The 20,100-nt window shown below is 43.1% G+C and overlaps 25 non-coding genes across 25 annotated transcripts; all 25 read left to right on the top strand.

The window, feature by feature from the left end:
- The first annotated feature begins 165 nt into the window (after positions 1–165).
- On the top strand, positions 166–237 carry AC3HAE_040461 (transfer RNA glycine (anticodon CCC)). The gene has a single exon. It is a non-coding gene; the product is annotated as a tRNA-Gly (tRNA).
- A 162-nt stretch (positions 238–399) lies between these two features.
- On the top strand, positions 400–471 carry AC3HAE_040460 (transfer RNA glycine (anticodon CCC)). The gene has a single exon. It is a non-coding gene; the product is annotated as a tRNA-Gly (tRNA).
- A 180-nt stretch (positions 472–651) lies between these two features.
- Positions 652–723, top strand: AC3HAE_040459 (transfer RNA glycine (anticodon CCC)). The gene has a single exon. It is a non-coding gene; the product is annotated as a tRNA-Gly (tRNA).
- Positions 724–885: 162 nt separating this feature from the next.
- Positions 886–957, top strand: AC3HAE_040458 (transfer RNA glycine (anticodon CCC)). Its single transcript has one exon. It is a non-coding gene; the product is annotated as a tRNA-Gly (tRNA).
- Positions 958–1,137: 180 nt separating this feature from the next.
- Positions 1,138–1,209, top strand: AC3HAE_040457 (transfer RNA glycine (anticodon CCC)). The gene has a single exon. It is a non-coding gene; the product is annotated as a tRNA-Gly (tRNA).
- A 162-nt stretch (positions 1,210–1,371) lies between these two features.
- On the top strand, positions 1,372–1,443 carry AC3HAE_040456 (transfer RNA glycine (anticodon CCC)). The gene has a single exon. It is a non-coding gene; the product is annotated as a tRNA-Gly (tRNA).
- Positions 1,444–2,651: 1,208 nt separating this feature from the next.
- On the top strand, positions 2,652–2,723 carry AC3HAE_040454 (transfer RNA glycine (anticodon CCC)). The gene has a single exon. It is a non-coding gene; the product is annotated as a tRNA-Gly (tRNA).
- Positions 2,724–2,903: 180 nt separating this feature from the next.
- Positions 2,904–2,975, top strand: AC3HAE_040453 (transfer RNA glycine (anticodon CCC)). Its single transcript has one exon. It is a non-coding gene; the product is annotated as a tRNA-Gly (tRNA).
- Positions 2,976–3,137: 162 nt separating this feature from the next.
- AC3HAE_040451 (transfer RNA glycine (anticodon CCC)) lies at positions 3,138–3,209 on the top strand. The gene has a single exon. It is a non-coding gene; the product is annotated as a tRNA-Gly (tRNA).
- A 470-nt stretch (positions 3,210–3,679) lies between these two features.
- On the top strand, positions 3,680–3,751 carry AC3HAE_040450 (transfer RNA glycine (anticodon CCC)). Its single transcript has one exon. It is a non-coding gene; the product is annotated as a tRNA-Gly (tRNA).
- A 180-nt stretch (positions 3,752–3,931) lies between these two features.
- Positions 3,932–4,003, top strand: AC3HAE_040449 (transfer RNA glycine (anticodon CCC)). Its single transcript has one exon. It is a non-coding gene; the product is annotated as a tRNA-Gly (tRNA).
- Positions 4,004–4,959: 956 nt separating this feature from the next.
- On the top strand, positions 4,960–5,031 carry AC3HAE_040448 (transfer RNA glycine (anticodon CCC)). The gene has a single exon. It is a non-coding gene; the product is annotated as a tRNA-Gly (tRNA).
- A 180-nt stretch (positions 5,032–5,211) lies between these two features.
- AC3HAE_040447 (transfer RNA glycine (anticodon CCC)) lies at positions 5,212–5,283 on the top strand. Its single transcript has one exon. It is a non-coding gene; the product is annotated as a tRNA-Gly (tRNA).
- Positions 5,284–7,033: 1,750 nt separating this feature from the next.
- AC3HAE_040446 (transfer RNA glycine (anticodon CCC)) lies at positions 7,034–7,105 on the top strand. The gene has a single exon. It is a non-coding gene; the product is annotated as a tRNA-Gly (tRNA).
- A 180-nt stretch (positions 7,106–7,285) lies between these two features.
- Positions 7,286–7,357, top strand: AC3HAE_040445 (transfer RNA glycine (anticodon CCC)). Its single transcript has one exon. It is a non-coding gene; the product is annotated as a tRNA-Gly (tRNA).
- A 956-nt stretch (positions 7,358–8,313) lies between these two features.
- AC3HAE_040443 (transfer RNA glycine (anticodon CCC)) lies at positions 8,314–8,385 on the top strand. Its single transcript has one exon. It is a non-coding gene; the product is annotated as a tRNA-Gly (tRNA).
- A 180-nt stretch (positions 8,386–8,565) lies between these two features.
- AC3HAE_040442 (transfer RNA glycine (anticodon CCC)) lies at positions 8,566–8,637 on the top strand. The gene has a single exon. It is a non-coding gene; the product is annotated as a tRNA-Gly (tRNA).
- A 162-nt stretch (positions 8,638–8,799) lies between these two features.
- AC3HAE_040441 (transfer RNA glycine (anticodon CCC)) lies at positions 8,800–8,871 on the top strand. Its single transcript has one exon. It is a non-coding gene; the product is annotated as a tRNA-Gly (tRNA).
- Positions 8,872–9,341: 470 nt separating this feature from the next.
- AC3HAE_040439 (transfer RNA glycine (anticodon CCC)) lies at positions 9,342–9,413 on the top strand. Its single transcript has one exon. It is a non-coding gene; the product is annotated as a tRNA-Gly (tRNA).
- Positions 9,414–9,593: 180 nt separating this feature from the next.
- AC3HAE_040438 (transfer RNA glycine (anticodon CCC)) lies at positions 9,594–9,665 on the top strand. The gene has a single exon. It is a non-coding gene; the product is annotated as a tRNA-Gly (tRNA).
- A 956-nt stretch (positions 9,666–10,621) lies between these two features.
- AC3HAE_040437 (transfer RNA glycine (anticodon CCC)) lies at positions 10,622–10,693 on the top strand. The gene has a single exon. It is a non-coding gene; the product is annotated as a tRNA-Gly (tRNA).
- A 180-nt stretch (positions 10,694–10,873) lies between these two features.
- On the top strand, positions 10,874–10,945 carry AC3HAE_040436 (transfer RNA glycine (anticodon CCC)). Its single transcript has one exon. It is a non-coding gene; the product is annotated as a tRNA-Gly (tRNA).
- A 162-nt stretch (positions 10,946–11,107) lies between these two features.
- AC3HAE_040435 (transfer RNA glycine (anticodon CCC)) lies at positions 11,108–11,179 on the top strand. The gene has a single exon. It is a non-coding gene; the product is annotated as a tRNA-Gly (tRNA).
- Positions 11,180–12,153: 974 nt separating this feature from the next.
- Positions 12,154–12,225, top strand: AC3HAE_040434 (transfer RNA glycine (anticodon CCC)). The gene has a single exon. It is a non-coding gene; the product is annotated as a tRNA-Gly (tRNA).
- A 967-nt stretch (positions 12,226–13,192) lies between these two features.
- AC3HAE_040426 (transfer RNA glycine (anticodon CCC)) lies at positions 13,193–13,264 on the top strand. Its single transcript has one exon. It is a non-coding gene; the product is annotated as a tRNA-Gly (tRNA).
- The last annotated feature ends 6,836 nt before the right edge of the window (positions 13,265–20,100 follow it).

The following is a 20,100-nucleotide window of genomic DNA, read 5'->3' as shown; positions in this document are numbered from 1 at the left end:
GAATCTCAGGACTTGGACGATGGACACTGGACTGTTATAGTGGTAAGGGGCAATCCAAACTTTGTTCATGAAAAGTAAAGTTGTGGTAGTTTCGGTCAGCTGAAACCTCTCTCTCAGCTGAAACTTCTATGCTGTAAGGTATCATTTATATTATTCCGATACACAGCGTTGGTGGTATAGTGGTGAACATAGCTGCTTCCCAAGCAGTTGACCCGGGTTCGATTCCCGGTCAATGCATTGATCTTCTTTAAAGAATCTCAGGACTTGGATGATGGACACTGGACTGTTATAGTGGTAAGGGACAATCCAAACTTTGTTCATGAAAAGAAAAGATGTGGAAGTTTCGGTCAGCTGAAACCTCTATGCTGTAAGGTATCATTTATATTAATCTGTTATACAGCGTTGGTGGTATAGTGGTGAGCATAGCTGCTTCCCAAGCAGTTGACCCGGGTTCGATTCCCGGCCAATGCATTGATCTTCATTAGAGATTCTCAGGACTTGGACTATGGACACTGGACTGTTATAGTGGTAAGGGACAATCCAAACTTTGTTCATGAAAAGAAAAGATGTGGAAGTTTCGGTCAGCTGAAACTTCTCTCTCAGCTGAAACGTCTATGCTGTAAGGTATCATTTATATTATTCTGATACACAGCGTTGGTGGTATAGTGGTGAGCATAGCTGCTTCCCAAGCAGTTGACCCGGGTTCGATTCCCGGTCAATGCATTGATCTTCTTTAACAAATCTCAGGACTTGGACGATGGACACTGGACTGTTATAGTGGTAAGGGACAATCCAAACTTTGTTCATGAAAAGAAAAGTTGTTGTAGTTTCGGTCAGCTGAAACCTCTATGCTGTAAGGTATCCTTTAGATTTTTATGTTATACAGCGTTGGTGGTATAGTGGTGAGCATAGCTGCTTCCCAAGCAGTTGACCCGGGTTCGATTCCCGGCCAATGCATTGATCTTCATTAGAGATTCTCAGGACTTGGACTATGGACACTGGACTGTTATAGTGGTAAGGGACAATCCAAACTTTGTTCATGAAAAGAAAAGATGTGGAAGTTTCGGTCAGCTGAAACTTCTCTCTCAGCTGAAACGTCTATGCTGTAAGGTATCATTTATATTATTCTGATACACAGCGTTGGTGGTATAGTGGTGAGCATAGCTGCTTCCCAAGCAGTTGACCCGGGTTCGATTCCCGGTCAATGCATTGATCTTCTTTAACAAATCTCAGGACTTGGACGATGGACACTGGACTGTTATAGTGGTAAGGGACAATCCAAACTTTGTTCATGAAAAGAAAAGTTGTTGTAGTTTCGGTCAGCTGAAACCTCTATGCTGTAAGGTATCATTTAGATTTTTCTGTTATACAGCGTTGGTGGTATAGTGGTGAGCATAGCTGCTTCCCAAGCAGTTGACCCGGGTTCGATTCCCGGCCAATGCATTGATCTTCTTTAAAGAATCTCAGGACTTGGACGATGGACACTGGACTGTTATAGTGGTAAGGGACAATCCAAACTTTGTTCATGAAAAGAAAAGTTGTCGTAATTTCGGTCAGTTGAAACCTCTATGCTGTAAGGTATCCTTTAGATTTTTATGTTATACAGTGTTGGTGGTATAGTGGTGAGCATAGCTGCTTCCCAAGCAGTTGACCCGGGTTCGATTCCCGGCCAATGCATTGATCTTCTTTAACAAATCTCTGGACTTGGACGATGGACACTGGACTGTTATAGTGGTAAGGGACAATCCAAACTTTGTTCATGAAAAGAAAAGTTGTGGTAGTTTCGGTCAGCTGAAACCTCTCTCTCAGCTGAAACATCTATGCTGTAAGGTATCATTTATATTATTCCAATACACAGCGTTGGTGGTATTGTGGTGAGCATAGCTGCTTCCCAAGCAGTTGACCCGGGTTCGATTCCCGGCCAATGCATTGATCTTCTTTAAAGAATCTCAGGACTTGGACGATGGACACTGGACTGTTATAGTGGTAAGGGACAATCCAAACTTTGTTCATGAAAAGAAAAGATGTGGAAGTTTCGGTCAGCTGAAACCTCTCTCTCAGCTGAAACCTCTATGCTGTAAGGTATTATTTAGAAAAGTTCTGGTAGTTTCAGTCAGCTGAAACCTCTATGCTGTAAGGTATCATTTATATTATTCTGAAACACAGCGTTGGTGGTATAGTGGTGAGCATAGCTGCTTCCCAAGCAGTTGACACGGGTTCGATTCCCGGCCAATGCATTGATGTTCTTTAACAAATCTCAGGACTTGGACGATGGACACTGGACTGTTATAGTGGTAAGGAACAATCCAAACTTTGTTCATGAAATGAAAAGTTGTGGAAGTTTCGGTCAGCTGAAACCTCTCTCTCAGCTGAAACGTCTATGCTGTAAGGTATCATTTATATTGTTCTCTAATACAGCGTTGGTGGTATAGTGGTGAGCATAGCTGCTTCCCAAGCAGTTGACCCGGGTTCGCTTCCCGGTCAATGCATTGATCTTCTTTAACAAATCTTAGGACTTGGACGATGGACACTGGACTGTTATAGTGGTAAGGGACAATCCAAACTTTGTTCATGAAAAGAAAATTTCTTGTAGTTTCGGTCAGCTGAAACCTCTATGCTGTAAGGTATCATTTAGATTTTTCTGTTATACAGCGTTGGTGGTATAGTGGTGAGCATAGCTGCTTCCCAAGCAGTTGACCCGGGTTCGATTCCCGGCCAATGCATTGATCTTCTTTAAAGAATCTCAGGACTTGGACGATGGACACTGGACTGTTATAGTGGTAAGGGACAATCCAAACTTTGTTCATGAAAAGAAAAGATGTGGAAGTTTCGGTCAGCTGAAACCTCTCTCTCAGCTGAAACCTCTATGCTGTAAGGTATCATTTCTATTACTCTGATACACAGCGTTGGTGGTATAGTGGTGAGCATAGCTGCTTCCCAAGTAGTTGACCCGGGTTCGATTCCCGGCCAATGCATTGATCTTCTTTAAAGAATCTCAGGACTTGGACGATGGACACTGGACTGTTATAGTGGTAAGGGACAATCCAAACTTTGTTCATGAAAAGAAAAGTTGTCGTAGTTTCGGTCAGCTGAAACCTCTATGCTGTAAGGTATCCTTTAGATTTTTATGTTATACAGCGTTGGTGGTATAGTGGTGAGCATAGCTGCTTCCCAAGCAGTTGACCCGGGTTCGATTCCCGGCCAATGCATTAATCTTCTTTAACAAATCTCTGGACTCGGACGATGGACACTGGACTGTTATAGTGGTAATGGACAATCCAAACTTTGTTCATGAAAAGAAAAGTTGTGGAAGTTTCGGTCAGCTGAAACCTCTCTCTCAGCTGAAACCTCTATGCTGTAAGGTATCATTTAGAAAAGTTCTGGTAGTTTCGGTCAGCTGAAACCTCTATGCTATAAGGTATCATTTATATTATTATGAAACACAGCGTTGGTGGTATAGTGGTGAGCATAGCTGCTTCCCAAGCAGTTGACACGGGTTCGAATCCCGGCCAATGCATTGATGTTCTTTAACAAATCTCAGGACTTGGACGATGGACACTGGACTGTTATAGTGGTAAGGGACAATCCAAACTTTGTTCATGAAAAGAAAAGTTATGGTAGTTTCGGTCAGCTGAAACCTCTATGCTGTAAGGTATCCTTTAGATTTTTATGTTATACAGCGTTGGTGGTATAGTGGTGAGCATAGCTGCTTCCCAAGCAGTTGACCCGGGTTCGATTCCCGGCCAATGCATTGATCTTCTTTAACAAATCTCAGGACTTGGACGATGGACACTGGACTGTTATAGTGGTAAGGGACAATCCAAACTTTGTTCATGAAAAGAAAAGATGTGGAAGTTTCGGTCAGCTGAAACCTCTCTCTCAGCTGAGACCTCTATGCTGTAACGTATCATTTATATTACTCTGATACACAGCGTTGGTGGTATAGTGGTGAGCATAGCTGCTTCCCAAGCAGTTGACCCGGGTTCGATTCCCGGCCAATGCATTGATCTTCTTTAAAGAATCTCAGGACTTGGACGATGGACACTGGACTGTTATAGTGGTAAGGGACAATCCAAACTTTGTTCATGAAAAGAAAAGTTGTCGTAATTTCGGTCAGTTGAAACCTCTATGCTGTAAGGTATCCTTTAGATTTTTATGTTATACAGTGTTGGTGGTATAGTGGTGAGCATAGCTGCTTCCCAAGCAGTTAACCCGTGTTCGATTCTCGGCCAATGCATTGATCTTCTTTAACAAATCTCTGGACTTGGACGATGGACACTGGACTGTTATAGTGGTAAGGGACAATCCAAACTTTGTTCATGAAAAGAAAAGTTGTGGTAGTTTCGGTCAGCTGAAACCTCTCTCTCAGCTGAAACATCTATGCTGTAAGGTATCATTTATATTATTCCAATACACAGCGTTGGTGGTATTGTGGTGAGCATAGCTGCTTCCCAAGCAGTTGACCCGGGTTCGATTCCCGGCCAATGCATTGATCTTCTTTAAAGAATCTCAGGACTTGGACGATGGACACTGGACTGTTATAGTGGTAAGGGACAATCCAAACTTTGTTCATGAAAAGAAAAGTTGTGGAAGTTTCGGTCAGCTGAAACCTCTCTCTCAGCTGAAACCTCTATGCTGTAAAGTATCATTTAGAAAAGTTCTGGTAGTTTCGGTCAGCTGAATCCTCTATGCTATAAGGTATCATTTATATTATTATGAAACACAGCGTTGGTGGTATAGTGGTGAGCATAGCTGCTTCCCAAGCAGTTGACACGGGTTCGATTCCCGGCCAATGCATTGATGTTCTTTAACAAATCTCAGGACTTGGACGATGGACACTGGACTGTTATAGTGGTAAGGGACAATCCAAACTTTGTTCATGAAAAGAAAAGTTATGGTAGTTTCGGTCAGCTGAAACCTCTATGCTGTAAGGTATCCTTTAGATTTTTATGTTATACAGCGTTGGTGGTATAGTGGTGAGCATAGCTGCTTCCCAAGCAGTTGACCCGGGTTCGATTCCCGGCCAATGCATTGATCTTCTTTAACAAATCTCAGGACTTGGACGATGGACACTGGACTGTTATAGTGGTAAGGGACAATCCAAACTTTGTTCATGAAAAGAAAAGATGTGGAAGTTTCGGTCAGCTGAAACCTCTCTCTCAGCTGAGACCTCTATGCTGTAACGTATCATTTATATTACTCTGATACACAGCGTTGGTGGTATAGTGGTGAGCATAGCTGCTTCCCAAGCAGTTGACCCGGGTTCGATTCCCGGCCAATGCATTGATCTTCTTTAAAGAATCTCAGGACTTGGACGATGGACACTGGACTGTTATAGTGGTAAGGGACAATCCAAACTTTGTTCATGAAAAGAAAAGTTGTCGTAATTTCGGTCAGTTGAAACCTCTATGCTGTAAGGTATCCTTTAGATTTTTATGTTATACAGTGTTGGTGGTATAGTGGTGAGCATAGCTGCTTCCCAAGCAGTTGACCCGGGTTCGATTCCCGGCCAATGCATTGATCTTCTTTAACAAATCTCTGGACTTGGACGATGGACACTGGACTGTTATAGTGGTAAGGGACAATCCAAACTTTGTTCATGAAAAGAAAAGTTGTGGTAGTTTCGGTCAGCTGAAACCTCTCTCTCAGCTGAAACATCTATGCTGTAAGGTATCATTTATATTATTCCAATACACAGCGTTGGTGGTATTGTGGTGAGCATAGCTGCTTCCCAAGCAGTTGACCCGGGTTCGATTCCCGGCCAATGCATTGATCTTCTTTAAAGAATCTCAGGACTTGGACGATGGACACTGGACTGTTATAGTGGTAAGGGACAATCCAAACTTTGTTCATGAAAAGAAAAGATGTGGAAGTTTCGGTCAGCTGAAACCTCTCTCTCAGCTGAAACCTCTATGCTGTAAGGTATTATTTAGAAAAGTTCTGGTAGTTTCGGTCAGCTGAAACCTCTATGCTGTAAGGTATCATTTATATTATTCTGAAACACAGCGTTGGTGGTATAGTGGTGAGCATAGCTGCTTCCCAAGCAGTTGACCCGGGTTCGCTTCCCGGTCAATGCATTGATCTTCTTTAACAAATCTTAGGACTTGGACGATGGACACTGGACTGTTATAGTGGTAAGGGACAATCCAAACTTTGTTCATGAAAAGAAAATTTCTTGTAGTTTCGGTCAGCTGAAACCTCTATGCTGTAAGGTATCATTTAGATTTTTCTGTTGTACAGCGTTGGTGGTATAGTGGTGAGCATAGCTGCTTCCCAAGCAGTTGACCCGGGTTCGTTTCCCGGCCAATGCATTGATCTTCTTTAAAGAATCTCAGGACTTGGACGATGGACACTGGACTGTTATAGTGGTAAGGGACAATCCAAACTTTGTTCATGAAAAGAAAAGTTGTGGTAGTTTCGGTCAGCTGAAACCTCTCTCTCAGCTGAAACATCTATGCTGTAAGGTATCATTTATATTATTCCAATACACAGCGTTGGTGGTATTGTGGTGAGCATAGCTGCTTCCCAAGCAGTTGACCCGGGTTCGATTCCCGGCCAATGCATTGATCTTCTTTAAAGAATCTCAGGACTTGGACGATGGACACTGGACTGTTATAGTGGTAAGGGACAATCCAAACTTTGTTCATGAAAAGAAAAGTTGTGGAAGTTTCGGTCAGCTGAAACCTCTCTCTCAGCTGAAACCTCTATGCTGTAAAGTATCATTTAGAAAAGTTCTGGTAGTTTCGGTCAGCTGAATCCTCTATGCTATAAGGTATCATTTATATTATTATGAAACACAGCGTTGGTGGTATAGTGGTGAGCATAGCTGCTTCCCAAGCAGTTGACACGGGTTCGATTCCCGGCCAATGCATTGATGTTCTTTAACAAATCTCAGGACTTGGACGATGGACACTGGACTGTTATAGTGGTAAGGGACAATCCAAACTTTGTTCATGAAAAGAAAAGTTATGGTAGTTTCGGTCAGCTGAAACCTCTATGCTGTAAGGTATCCTTTAGATTTTTATGTTATACAGCGTTGGTGGTATAGTGGTGAGCATAGCTGCTTCCCAAGCAGTTGACCCGGGTTCGATTCCCGGCCAATGCATTGATCTTCTTTAACAAATCTCAGGACTTGGACGATGGACACTGGACTGTTATAGTGGTAAGGGACAATCCAAACTTTGTTCATGAAAAGAAAAGATGTGGAAGTTTCGGTCAGCTGAAACCTCTCTCTCAGCTGAGACCTCTATGCTGTAACGTATCATTTATATTACTCTGATACACAGCGTTGGTGGTATAGTGGTGAGCATAGCTGCTTCCCAAGCAGTTGACCCGGGTTCGATTCCCGGCCAATGCATTGATCTTCTTTAAAGAATCTCAGGACTTGGACGATGGACACTGGACTGTTATAGTGGTAAGGGACAATCCAAACTTTGTTCATGAAAAGAAAAGTTGTCGTAATTTCGGTCAGTTGAAACCTCTATGCTGTAAGGTATCCTTTAGATTTTTATGTTATACAGTGTTGGTGGTATAGTGGTGAGCATAGCTGCTTCCCAAGCAGTTGACCCGGGTTCGATTCCCGGCCAATGCATTGATCTTCTTTAACAAATCTCTGGACTTGGACGATGGACACTGGACTGTTATAGTGGTAAGGGACAATCCAAACTTTGTTCATGAAAAGAAAAGTTGTGGTAGTTTCGGTCAGCTGAAACCTCTCTCTCAGCTGAAACATCTATGCTGTAAGGTATCATTTATATTATTCCAATACACAGCGTTGGTGGTATTGTGGTGAGCATAGCTGCTTCCCAAGCAGTTGACCCGGGTTCGATTCCCGGCCAATGCATTGATCTTCTTTAAAGAATCTCAGGACTTGGACGATGGACACTGGACTGTTATAGTGGTAAGGGACAATCCAAACTTTGTTCATGAAAAGAAAAGATGTGGAAGTTTCGGTCAGCTGAAACCTCTCTCTCAGCTGAAACCTCTATGCTGTAAGGTATTATTTAGAAAAGTTCTGGTAGTTTCGGTCAGCTGAAACCTCTATGCTGTAAGGTATCATTTATATTATTCTGAAACACAGCGTTGGTGGTATAGTGGTGAGCATAGCTGCTTCCCAAGCAGTTGACCCGGGTTCGCTTCCCGGTCAATGCATTGATCTTCTTTAACAAATCTTAGGACTTGGACGATGGACACTGGACTGTTATAGTGGTAAGGGACAATCCAAACTTTGTTCATGAAAAGAAAATTTCTTGTAGTTTCGGTCAGCTGAAACCTCTATGCTGTAAGGTATCATTTAGATTTTTCTGTTGTACAGCGTTGGTGGTATAGTGGTGAGCATAGCTGCTTCCCAAGCAGTTGACCCGGGTTCGATTCCCGGCCAATGCATTGATCTTCTTTAAAGAATCTCAGGACTTGGACGATGGACACTGGACTGTTATAGTGGTAAGGGACAATCCAAACTTTGTTCATGAAAAGAAAAGATGTGGAAGTTTCGGTCAGCTGAAACCTCTCTCTCAGCTGAAACCTCTATGCTGTAAGGTATCATTTCTATTACTCTGATACACAGCGTTGGTGGTATAGTGGTGAGCATAGCTGCTTCCCAAGTAGTTGACCCGGGTTCGATTCCCGGCCAATGCATTGATCTTCTTTAAAGAATCTCAGGACTTGGACGATGGACACTGGACTGTTATAGTGGTAAGGGACAATCCAAACTTTGTTCATGAAAAGAAAAGTCGTCGTAGTTTCGGTCAGCTGAAACCTCTATGCTGTAAGGTATCCTTTAGATTTTTATGTTATACAGCGTTGGTGGTATAGTGGTGAGCATAGCTGCTTCCCAAGCAGTTGACCCGGGTTCGATTCCCGGCCAATGCATTAATCTTCTTTAACAAATCTCTGGACTCGGACGATGGACACTGGACTGTTATAGTGGTAATGGACAATCCAAACTTTGTTCATGAAAAGAAAAGTTGTGGAAGTTTCGGTCAGCTGAAACCTCTCTCTCAGCTGAAACCTCTATGCTGTAAGGTATCATTTAGAAAAGTTCTGGTAGTTTCGGTCAGCTGAAACCTCTATGCTATAAGGTATCATTTATATTATTATGAAACACAGCGTTGGTGGTATAGTGGTGAGCATAGCTGCTTCCCAAGCAGTTGACACGGGTTCGATTCCCGGCCAATGCATTGATGTTCTTTAACAAATCTCAGGACTTGGACGATGGACACTGGACTGTTATAGTGGTAAGGGACAATCCAAACTTTGTTCATGAAAAGAAAAGTTATGGTAGTTTCGGTCAGCTGAAACCTCTATGCTGTAAGGTATCCTTTAGATTTTTATGTTATACAGCGTTGGTGGTATAGTGGTGAGCATAGCTGCTTCCCAAGCAGTTGACCCGGGTTCGATTCCCGGCCAATGCATTGATCTTCTTTAACAAATCTCAGGACTTGGACGATGGACACTGGACTGTTATAGTGGTAAGGGACAATCCAAACTTTGTTCATGAAAAGAAAAGATGTGGAAGTTTCGGTCAGCTGAAACCTCTCTCTCAGCTGAGACCTCTATGCTGTAACGTATCATTTATATTACTCTGATACACAGCGTTGGTGGTATAGTGGTGAGCATAGCTGCTTCCCAAGCAGTTGACCCGGGTTCGATTCCCGGCCAATGCATTGATCTTCTTTAAAGAATCTCAGGACTTGGACGATGGACACTGGACTGTTATAGTGGTAAGGGACAATCCAAACTTTGTTCATGAAAAGAAAAGTTGTCGTAATTTCGGTCAGTTGAAACCTCTATGCTGTAAGGTATCCTTTAGATTTTTATGTTATACAGTGTTGGTGGTATAGTGGTGAGCATAGCTGCTTCCCAAGCAGTTGACCCGGGTTCGATTCCCGGCCAATGCATTGATCTTCTTTAACAAATCTCTGGACTTGGACGATGGACACTGGACTGTTATAGTGGTAAGGGACAATCCAAACTTTGTTCATGAAAAGAAAAGTTGTGGTAGTTTCGGTCAGCTGAAACCTCTCTCTCAGCTGAAACATCTATGCTGTAAGGTATCATTTATATTATTCCAATACACAGCGTTGGTGGTATTGTGGTGAGCATAGCTGCTTCCCAAGCAGTTGACCCGGGTTCGATTCCCGGCCAATGCATTGATCTTCTTTAAAGAATCTCAGGACTTGGACGATGGACACTGGACTGTTATAGTGGTAAGGGACAATCCAAACTTTGTTCATGAAAAGAAAAGATGTGGAAGTTTCGGTCAGCTGAAACCTCTCTCTCAGCTGAAACCTCTATGCTGTAAGGTATTATTTAGAAAAGTTCTGGTAGTTTCGGTCAGCTGAAACCTCTATGCTGTAAGGTATCATTTATATTATTCTGAAACACAGCGTTGGTGGTATAGTGGTGAGCATAGCTGCTTCCCAAGCAGTTGACCCGGGTTCGCTTCCCGGTCAATGCATTGATCTTCTTTAACAAATCTTAGGACTTGGACGATGGACACTGGACTGTTATAGTGGTAAGGGACAATCCAAACTTTGTTCATGAAAAGAAAATTTCTTGTAGTTTCGGTCAGCTGAAACCTCTATGCTGTAAGGTATCATTTAGATTTTTCTGTTGTACAGCGTTGGTGGTATAGTGGTGAGCATAGCTGCTTCCCAAGCAGTTGACCCGGGTTCGATTCCCGGCCAATGCATTGATCTTCTTTAAAGAATCTCAGGACTTGGACGATGGACACTGGACTGTTATAGTGGTAAGGGACAATCCAAACTTTGTTCATGAAAAGAAAAGATGTGGAAGTTTCGGTCAGCTGAAACCTCTCTCTCAGCTGAAACCTCTATGCTGTAAGGTATCATTTCTATTACTCTGATACACAGCGTTGGTGGTATAGTGGTGAGCATAGCTGCTTCCCAAGTAGTTGACCCGGGTTCGATTCCCGGCCAATGCATTGATCTTCTTTAAAGAATCTCAGGACTTGGACGATGGACACTGGACTGTTATAGTGGTAAGGGACAATCCAAACTTTGTTCATGAAAAGAAAAGTCGTCGTAGTTTCGGTCAGCTGAAACCTCTATGCTGTAAGGTATCCTTTAGATTTTTATGTTATACAGCGTTGGTGGTATAGTGGTGAGCATAGCTGCTTCCCAAGCAGTTGACCCGGGTTCGATTCCCGGCCAATGCATTAATCTTCTTTAACAAATCTCTGGACTCGGACGATGGACACTGGACTGTTATAGTGGTAATGGACAATCCAAACTTTGTTCATGAAAAGAAAAGTTGTGGAAGTTTCGGTCAGCTGAAACCTCTCTCTCAGCTGAAACCTCTATGCTGTAAGGTATCATTTAGAAAAGTTCTGGTAGTTTCGGTCAGCTGAAACCTCTATGCTATAAGGTATCATTTATATTATTATGAAACACAGCGTTGGTGGTATAGTGGTGAGCATAGCTGCTTCCCAAGCAGTTGACACGGGTTCGATTCCCGGCCAATGCATTGATGTTCTTTAACAAATCTCAGGACTTGGACGATGGACACTGGACTGTTATAGTGGTAAGGGACAATCCAAACTTTGTTCATGAAATGAAAAGTTGTGGAAGTTTCGGTCAGCTGAAACCTCTCTCTCAGCTGAAACGTCTATGCTGTAAGGTATCATTTATATTGTTCTCTAATACAGAGTTGGTGGTATAGTGGTGAGCATAGCTGCTTCCCAAGCAGTTGACCCGGGTTCGATTCCCGGCCAATGCATTGATCTTCTTTAACAAATCTTAGGACTTGGACGATGGACACTGGACTGTTATAGTGGTAAGGGACAATCCAAACTTTGTTCATGAAAAGAAAATTTCTTGTAGTTTCGGTCAGCTGAAACCTCTATGCTGTAAGGTATCATTTAGATTTTTCTGTTATACAGCGTTGGTGGTATAGTGGTGAGCATAGCCGCTTCCCAAGCAGTTGACCCGGGTTCGATTCCCGGCCAATACATTGATCTTCTTTAAAGAATCTCAGGACTTGGACGATGGACACTGGACTGTTATAGTGGTAAGGGACAATCCAAACTTTGTTCATGAAAAGAAAAGATGTGGAAGTTTCGGTCAGCTGAAAGCTCTCTCTCAGCTGAAACCTCTATGCTGTAAGGTATCATTTCTATTACTCTGATACACAGCGTTGGTGGTATAGTGGTGAGCATAGCTGCTTCCCAAGTAGTTGACCCGGGTTCGATTCCCGGCCAATGCATTGATCTTCTTTAAAGAATCTCAGGACTTGGACGATGGACACTGGACTGTTATAGTGGTAAGGGACAATCCAAACTTTGTTCATGAAAAGAAAAGTTTTCGTAGTTTCGGTCAGCTGAAACCTCTATGCTGTAAGGTATCCTTTAGATTTTTATGTTATACAGCGTTGGTGGTATAGTGGTGAGCATAGCTGCTTCCCAAGCAGTTGACCCGGGTTCGATTCCTGGCCAATGCATTGATCTTCTTTAACAAATCTCTGGACTCGGACGATGGACACTGGACTGTTATAGTGGTAAGGGACAATCCAAACTTTGTTCATGAAAAGAAAAGTTGTGGTAGTTTCGGTCAGCTGATCCCTCTCTCTCAGCTGAAACCTCTATGCTGTAAGGTATCATTTAGATTTTTCTGTTATACAGCGTTGGTGGTATTGTGGTGAGCATAGCTGCTTCCCAAGCAGTTGACCCGGGTTCGATTCCCGGCCAATGCATTGATCTTCATTAAAGAATCTCAGGACTTGGACGATGGACTGTTATAGTGGTAAGGGACAATCCAAACTTTGTTCATGAAAAGAAAAGTTGTGGTAGTTTCGGTCAGCTGAAACCTCTCTCTCAGCTGAAACGTCTATGCTGTAAGGTATCATTTATATTATTCTGTTATACAGCGTTGGTGGTATAGTGGTGAGCATAGCTGCTTCCCAAGCAGTTGACCCGGGTTCGTTTCCCGGCCAATGCATTGATCTTCTTTAAAGAATCTCAGGACTTGGACGATGGACACTGGACTGTTATAGTGGTAAGGGACAATCCAAACTTTGTTCATGAAAAGAAAAGATGTGGAAGTTTCGGTCAGCTGAAACCTCTCTCTCAGCTGAAACCTCTATGCTGTAAGGTATCATTTAGAAAAGTTCTGGTAGTTTCGGTCAGCTGAAACCTCTATGCTGTAAGGTATCATTTATATTATTCTGAAACACAGCGTTGGTGGTATAGTGGTGAGCATAGCTGCTTCCCAAGCAGTTGACCCGGGTTCGATTCCCGGCCAATGCATTGATGTTCTTTAACAAATCTCAGGACTTGGACGATGGACACTGGACTGTTATAGTGGTAAGGGACAATCCAAACTTTGTTCATGAAAAGAAAAGTTGTGGTAGTTTCGGTCAGTCGAAACCTCTATCTCAGCTGAAACCTCTATGCTGTAAGGTATCATTTATATTATTCTGATACACAGCGTTGGTGGTATAGTGGTGAGCATAGCTGCTTCCCAAGCAGTTGACCCGGGTTCGATTCACGGCCAATGCATTGATCTTCTTTAAAGAATCTCAGGACTTGGACGATGGACACTGGACTGTTATAGTGGTAAGGGACAATCCAAACTTTGTTCATGAAAAGAAAAGTTGTGGTAGTTTCGGTCAGCTGATGCCTCTCTCTCAGCTGAAACCTCTATGCTGTAAGGTATCATTTATATTATTCTTTTATACAGCGTTGGTGGTATAGTGGTGAGCATAGCTGCTTCCCAAGCAGTTGACCCGGGTTCGATTCCCGGCCAATGGAAGGGACAATCCAAACTTTGTTCATGAAAAGAATAGTTATTGTAGTTTCGGTCAGCTGAAACCTCTATGCTGTAAGGTATCATTTATATTATGCTGTAACATACCGTTGGTGGTATAGTGGTGAGTATAGCTGCTTCCCAAGCAGGTGACCCGGGTTAGATTCCCGGCCAATGCATTGATCTACTTTAACAAATCTCAGGACTTGGACGATGGACACTGGACTCTTATAGTGGTAAGGGACAATCCAAACTTTGTTCATGAAAAGAAAAGTTGTGGTAGTTTCGCTCATCTGAAAACTCTCTCTCAGCTGAAACCTCTATGCTGTAAGGTATCATCTATATATTTCTCTAATTCAGCGTTGGTGGTATAGTGGCGAGCATAGCTGCTTCCCAAGCAGTTGACACGGGTTCGATTCCCGGCCATTGCATTGATCTTCTATATCAGATCTCAGGACTTGGACGATTGATACTGGACTGTTATAGCGGTAAGGGACGATCCAAACTTTTTTCTTGAAAATAAATGTTATTGTGGTTTTGCTCATTGGAAACCTCTCGCTCAGCTGAAACCTTTATGCTGTACGGTATCATTTATATAGTTCTGAATAACAGCGTTGTTGGTATAGTGGTGAGCATAGCTGCTGCTGAAGAGGTTGACTTCAGCTCGATTTTCGCCTCCATCAACGTTACCGTATGACAACAATAGACAGCTTTTTATTTTATTTCATTTCCCATCATAACCTTTCCCGGGAATCAGGAAATAGTATTGATCAGATTCAGATTTCCCGGGAATCCCGTCTCCCGGGATTAAAACCTAATGACGACCTGCCCATGTTGGAGAGGTTCTTTTCTAAGACCCGCCCACATTGAAGAGGTACTTTTTTAGATGGAAACGCGACGTGCCTGGAACCAAACCGAGTCGTGCCACGCTAAGTCGTGGCGAGTTGAGCTGGTACTGTCGGTGGAAAAGCGGCATAACTGACAGATCGGATTTTAAGGTGCTACTGTCTACCTTTAAAGCCTTGCATGGATTAGCATCATCCTACCTGAAGGACCTTATCGTTCCTTATAGTCCTTCATGGCCCCTCTGGTCTTCAGGAGTTGGCCTTCTTTCACTACCAAAGGTTTAAAAAAATCAGCAGGAGAGAGAGGGTTCGCCTAACGAGCGCCCTATCTATGGAATGGTCTGCCACCATCACTTATTTTGTCTTTGGGCTATAGTCTAGTCCACAGCCAAAATAACCCTTTTAGTTAGGAGTCAGTTGTCTCAAAACAATCAGTAACTAAGTTGATTACATCAGAAAAGTGGAGTGTTAGAAACCACGCTCAGCTTTTGTTTGCTCACCAAACACTTGCTTACCCACATGCAGAGAGAGAGAGAGAGAGAGAGAGAGAGAGAGAGTGGAAGACAGAGACAGAAAGATGCAAAAGAATGGGAGAGAGTGAGAGAAAGTGGAAGAGTAAGAGAAGTGGCCATTGACTGCAATTCTGACAGTTTTCGGAAACAACCCCTTCTCTCTCCCCCCCCCCCCCCCCACACACACACCTGGTGCATAGTGGGACCGATAGTGGCGAGGGGCTGCAGACCCTCATGGGGACCGGCACAATGGGCTTCCCGCCTTCAAGAAGATTGCACTCTTCCTACTTACTTCCCCTCCGGAGCTCTCTCTCTCTCTCTCTCTCTCTCTCTCTCTCTCTCTCTCTCTCTCTCTCTCTCTCTCTCTATCCCTTTCTCTCTTATCATTCTCTCTCTCTCTCTCTCTCTCTCTCTCTCTCTCTCTCTCTCTCTCTCTGAGTGTGGATTAAAACTCAGCATGTTTAATCGGGGACTGACGCCGTCGGTGACAGAAATCACTGATTGGCTGTTCAGCTTCAGCGAATCAGTGAATGAGAAGAAAAACAGAAGTGCAAAAAAACGACTTCTTTAAGAGAGCATTTTCCACTTCATCTTATCTGATCATTCATCATTTTCACATTCCTGATTTGAAGTGGCTATATAAGGGTCAAGGGTATGGAGTCGTACAAAGGGCTACTTGGCTCACAGGCCTTTTCTGCCAGTAGGGCACTGCCAGGTGGGTGAAAGACACACTTGTCTTTCACAAAGTGTCTTTCGCTTTTTCCACAATGTTTTTTTTTCTCTTTTGCCAAATAAAACACAACAGAAACTGTATTTGCGATTCGAAATGAGCCAAATACCCGAGACAGGACCAATAGTCAAAATTTCGGTGTCAACCACTCTATTTCATTCTAGACAGACCAGAAAGGGGCCTCTCTGTTCAAAATACTGGAAATGTCCTTTAACAGAATCCACCGGAAAGTGAGAACACATTAAAGTTCTTAAAAGCTAAAATAAACCTGACCTACTTGGCACAGGGTAAAGGGATAGTATGGTCCAAATTCAATACAAAGCTCAGATGCACAACCGGAATAAAAGGTAAAAAAAGGTTTGACATATCTAGGAATCTACCTTGGGGAAGAGGAAACTGTCAAATATAATTGGGAGGGCATGGAAGAGAAAGTAGAAGGAAGACTAAATAAGTGGAAATTGCTCCTACCAAAAATGCCATTTAGAGGCAGGGCTTTAATAATCAATAACCTGGTGGCCCCTGTGTTATAGCGTGAGGTGGCCTGTGTAGAACCACCTGCTGGCCTGACACAAATTGCTGAAAATTATGTTATTTCTTCTGGGATAAACTACACTGGATACCTCAGGGTAGCAGCCTTTAGACTAGAATACATCCAGAAGTATCTCTCAGGGCCAGAAAATGTTGTATGGTGGCAAGTGGCGATCGCCTCTTCAGATGAACATCTGGGTTACGACAAGACTTTGCTTTGTTTCATATGGATCGTTGTCTTTTAAAGCTGTGGGGTTTACCAGCGTTTTTACAAAAGGTCTGTTTAAATCACGGCGTCTTTAAATAGAAAAGTACATTCTGGCTACTAAAGGAATTCTTGATCAACGGAGCCGGGCTGGGTATCCAGGACAGCAGCACCCCATGCCTTCCCTAGAGACTTGTGTTCCACTGGGAGTTTAACACTGACCGGTGGTAGACGCTGCAGGTCCACGACTCCACCTCACGCAGGCAGCTGCTTCTCTCCCCACACTCGCTAACACTAATGTCAGCCTGACACACCAGAGACCTTCTGAACTCTGTGGTTGAAAGACTGACTGAATTAAATCCCAGAGGATGACGACCTCCTTCCCTGACTTGGTTTTTATCCTGTTTTAAATGTTTTAAACAACATTTTGCCTGGTTTTAAGGATGAAGATATCGATCAAAAAATGTATCAAAAAAGTATATAAAGTATATATATTTCTTTATATAACAACTTAAGTGTCATGGAGATAGACATTTTGATCGATTTATCAGGGGTTTTCTAAGAAAATGAAATAGAAAATGAAAACTGGACTTATGCTTTACGTGTCATACGATCGTCAAAGTGCCCCAGAGAGAGAGAATAAGGAGAGAGAGAGAGAGAGAGGGAATAACAGAGAGAAATAAAGAGCGGGAAAATGGATAACGAGAGAGAGATTGGAGGCAAAATGGCAACGACACCCCATGGAGCAGCAGCACTGAAGGGGTGTGAGCGAGAGAGCAAAGCGGAGCGAAAGGGAGAAATGGATGAGCCTCAAGGAAGAGGAAGAGCAGAGAGAAAGCAACAGGTGTTCTTAAGAGCAACGGAAAGAAAAGGGGGCAAAAACAGAACGAGGAAAACGGAGGTCGGGGCACGAGTGAGAACGTGTGACCCTCTTCTCCTGGACGCCGTTGAGACTTGTTCAAGAAGACAAAGGAGTAACGTTTGAAGGAATACGGAGAGGTCAAAAGAGTAGAGCACCAGTCCTTACGGCACAGAGGTACGATTCCTGCCCATGGTGCATTGCTGCATGTCTTCCGCTCTCTCGACCATACCTTCCTGTCTTAATCTACAATAAAAAGGATAAATTCTTCAAAAACTATGCAGAACATGCCTGCGATGTCGATGGCTTCATCCGATCGGTCCAACCAATCATTTAATTTTTCCGGCTTCTTTTAAAGGGTTTTTAAAGTTGTTTTTTTTCAACCTGGAACCTTACTTCCCATCATTTTGGTTGACTACTGCAGACAACGATTTCCAAGATGGGGTTTTGAGTATTGCCAGAGAACACAAACAATAGATATGCAAAAACGGGCTGCAATGTTATCCTTGGGGCAATAGCGCCCCGCCCAAGTACTGGACATCCTCTCAAAGTGCTGTTTTTTGTCGCCGACACCCTCTGATTATATTCTCACATGATGGAAAGGATCTCTACAGTGAAATAACTTTTCCCTTGCTTTTGGCTTGACCCGGTCTGTTATTTATTGTGTCGCACCGTTCTCGCAGGAAAAAATGTCCTCTCTGAAATCTCGAAAGCATTGAATATTCAGAAACGAAATTGTGTTACGATATTAGGAATGGGGTTAGCATTAGAGTGCTTATGGTTAGGGTCAGTACTGACATCACACAGAGGGGGCGGTATTGAGGCACTCATTAGCGGTAAGTGGTAAGTAGCAACAGCTGTGGCGGCCGGTGAGTCTCAGGGAGTGAGACTCTTGAGTGGAGAGTCTCTGGAAGGCTGTCTGCAGGTGAGACACGAAGTGATAGGACCTCACCTGAAGGACACACGTTTTTTTGTCAAGACACTTAGATGAGGCAACTTTTGTATTTTTTTGGGCAATTTTTGGTTGTCAATACAGAGGGAAACTGAACAGCGGGATTCAAAAGTGCGGGCTGGTCACCTGGAGACGAGGTGCCGGTGGGGCGTGTCACGGAGAGAGATGTTCGCCTACGGTGGCTGTGGAACTGGGGTGAGTACTTTGCACCTAACCCCCCTAGATAGGTAAGATTGCACTCACCAAGGGAAAGTCTAGGAACATACTTCGAGTTCAACGCAACACGTAGTGACAGACTTTAGGGTTAGTCTACCCAGGTAAATAACGAGGGCGGAAGGTAAAATGTCAAATCGTATAATCGTATAGATAACACTACGCTATAAGTCCATCAAGCACTTTCCTTCACTCCTTTCTCCAACTCTCAATCACGTTTCCACCATGACAAAGAATCCAGAAGTTAGCATTCAAAGCAGAGAACCTTGAACGCAACAATAGTTTAATAATTTCTGAATTTGAAATGAAAGGTTGAAAGATTGGAAATCAGCTCTTTACTGAGTCAGGCCCGTTTTAAATTGTAACTTTGTTACTTTTAATACTTTCCTGTATAATAAATATAAAATAAAAATAAATAATAATGTTTAAAAGCCATGTTTTCAATGGTAAATGTGAATATAAATATTTTGGGTTACATTTTGACTACAAACGAAAAGTTCATGTCTCTAAACCCTTTCATGTTATCCCATTGTTGTCGGCAACTCGTGAATCCCAACAAAAGACCCACGCTGTGTGCTTTGCGTGCGTTGGCTGAGAACATCAGAGTTCACAGCTCTGCCATTCAGCTTCAGTGGTCAAACTGAAGCACCGAGCCTTTCTGCTAAATAGAATGGGACTTCACATGCTCAATAAATAGTAACATTTGGTCCTTGCACGCACACAGACACACATACATGCACATGCTGTCACGCGCCCCCACGATGCACATGATAGTACTCCCCTTTTACACACACACACACACACACACACACACACACACACACACACACACACACACACACACACACACACACACACCTTAGCACTCCCCTTTTACACACACGCACACACGTCAAGGTAATTCAGTTTTTTTTAAGACCGGTTCCAAGAGCTGTCAATCATTTGTAAGCCAATCCTGAGCTACTGGTAAGCCAAGGTACGTGCGCGTGTGCGCGTGCGTGCATGCTACCCGAAGCCTTGACTTCAAGCAGATCAGGTGACAAGAAAGCGATGGTGCGATAAACCTGTGTCAGTGTGTTCACGTTTCGTTTGTGTGTGCATCTGGTGTGTTTGTATGTGTGGTTAGCATCTGCGCTGATTTGACCATAAACTGAATCGTTCCTGTCATAATATTATTGTTAGTTTAGTTTCAAAATCTTGCTCATTCTGTTCTCTTTTTTACAACTCTCGAATCTTACCGAAAGCAGCTTTGAACACAAGTTGAGACTCAACTGAACTTTCCTCGACTAATTGCTAGACACAGACTTGGCATTAATCCATCCAACTAAGTACACCGAACTGTTAAACATTATCAAAGACTGAAAAGTTGAGCTAAGGGGGCTTAGCATTGAATGTCCATTTTGCAAACTGTTGGAGTGTGTGTGGAAGATGGTTGGTTTAAGCAGACTGTCCATCTCTATCCATCTGTTGTCCGACTCTGCCATGTTTCCAAA

The sequence above is a fragment of the Micromesistius poutassou genome, assembly GCF_964030765.1.
Source record: "Micromesistius poutassou genome assembly, chromosome: 24".
Lineage (NCBI taxonomy): Eukaryota > Metazoa > Chordata > Actinopteri > Gadiformes > Gadidae > Micromesistius > Micromesistius poutassou.
This window is presented reverse-complemented; position numbering and strand designations above follow the sequence as displayed.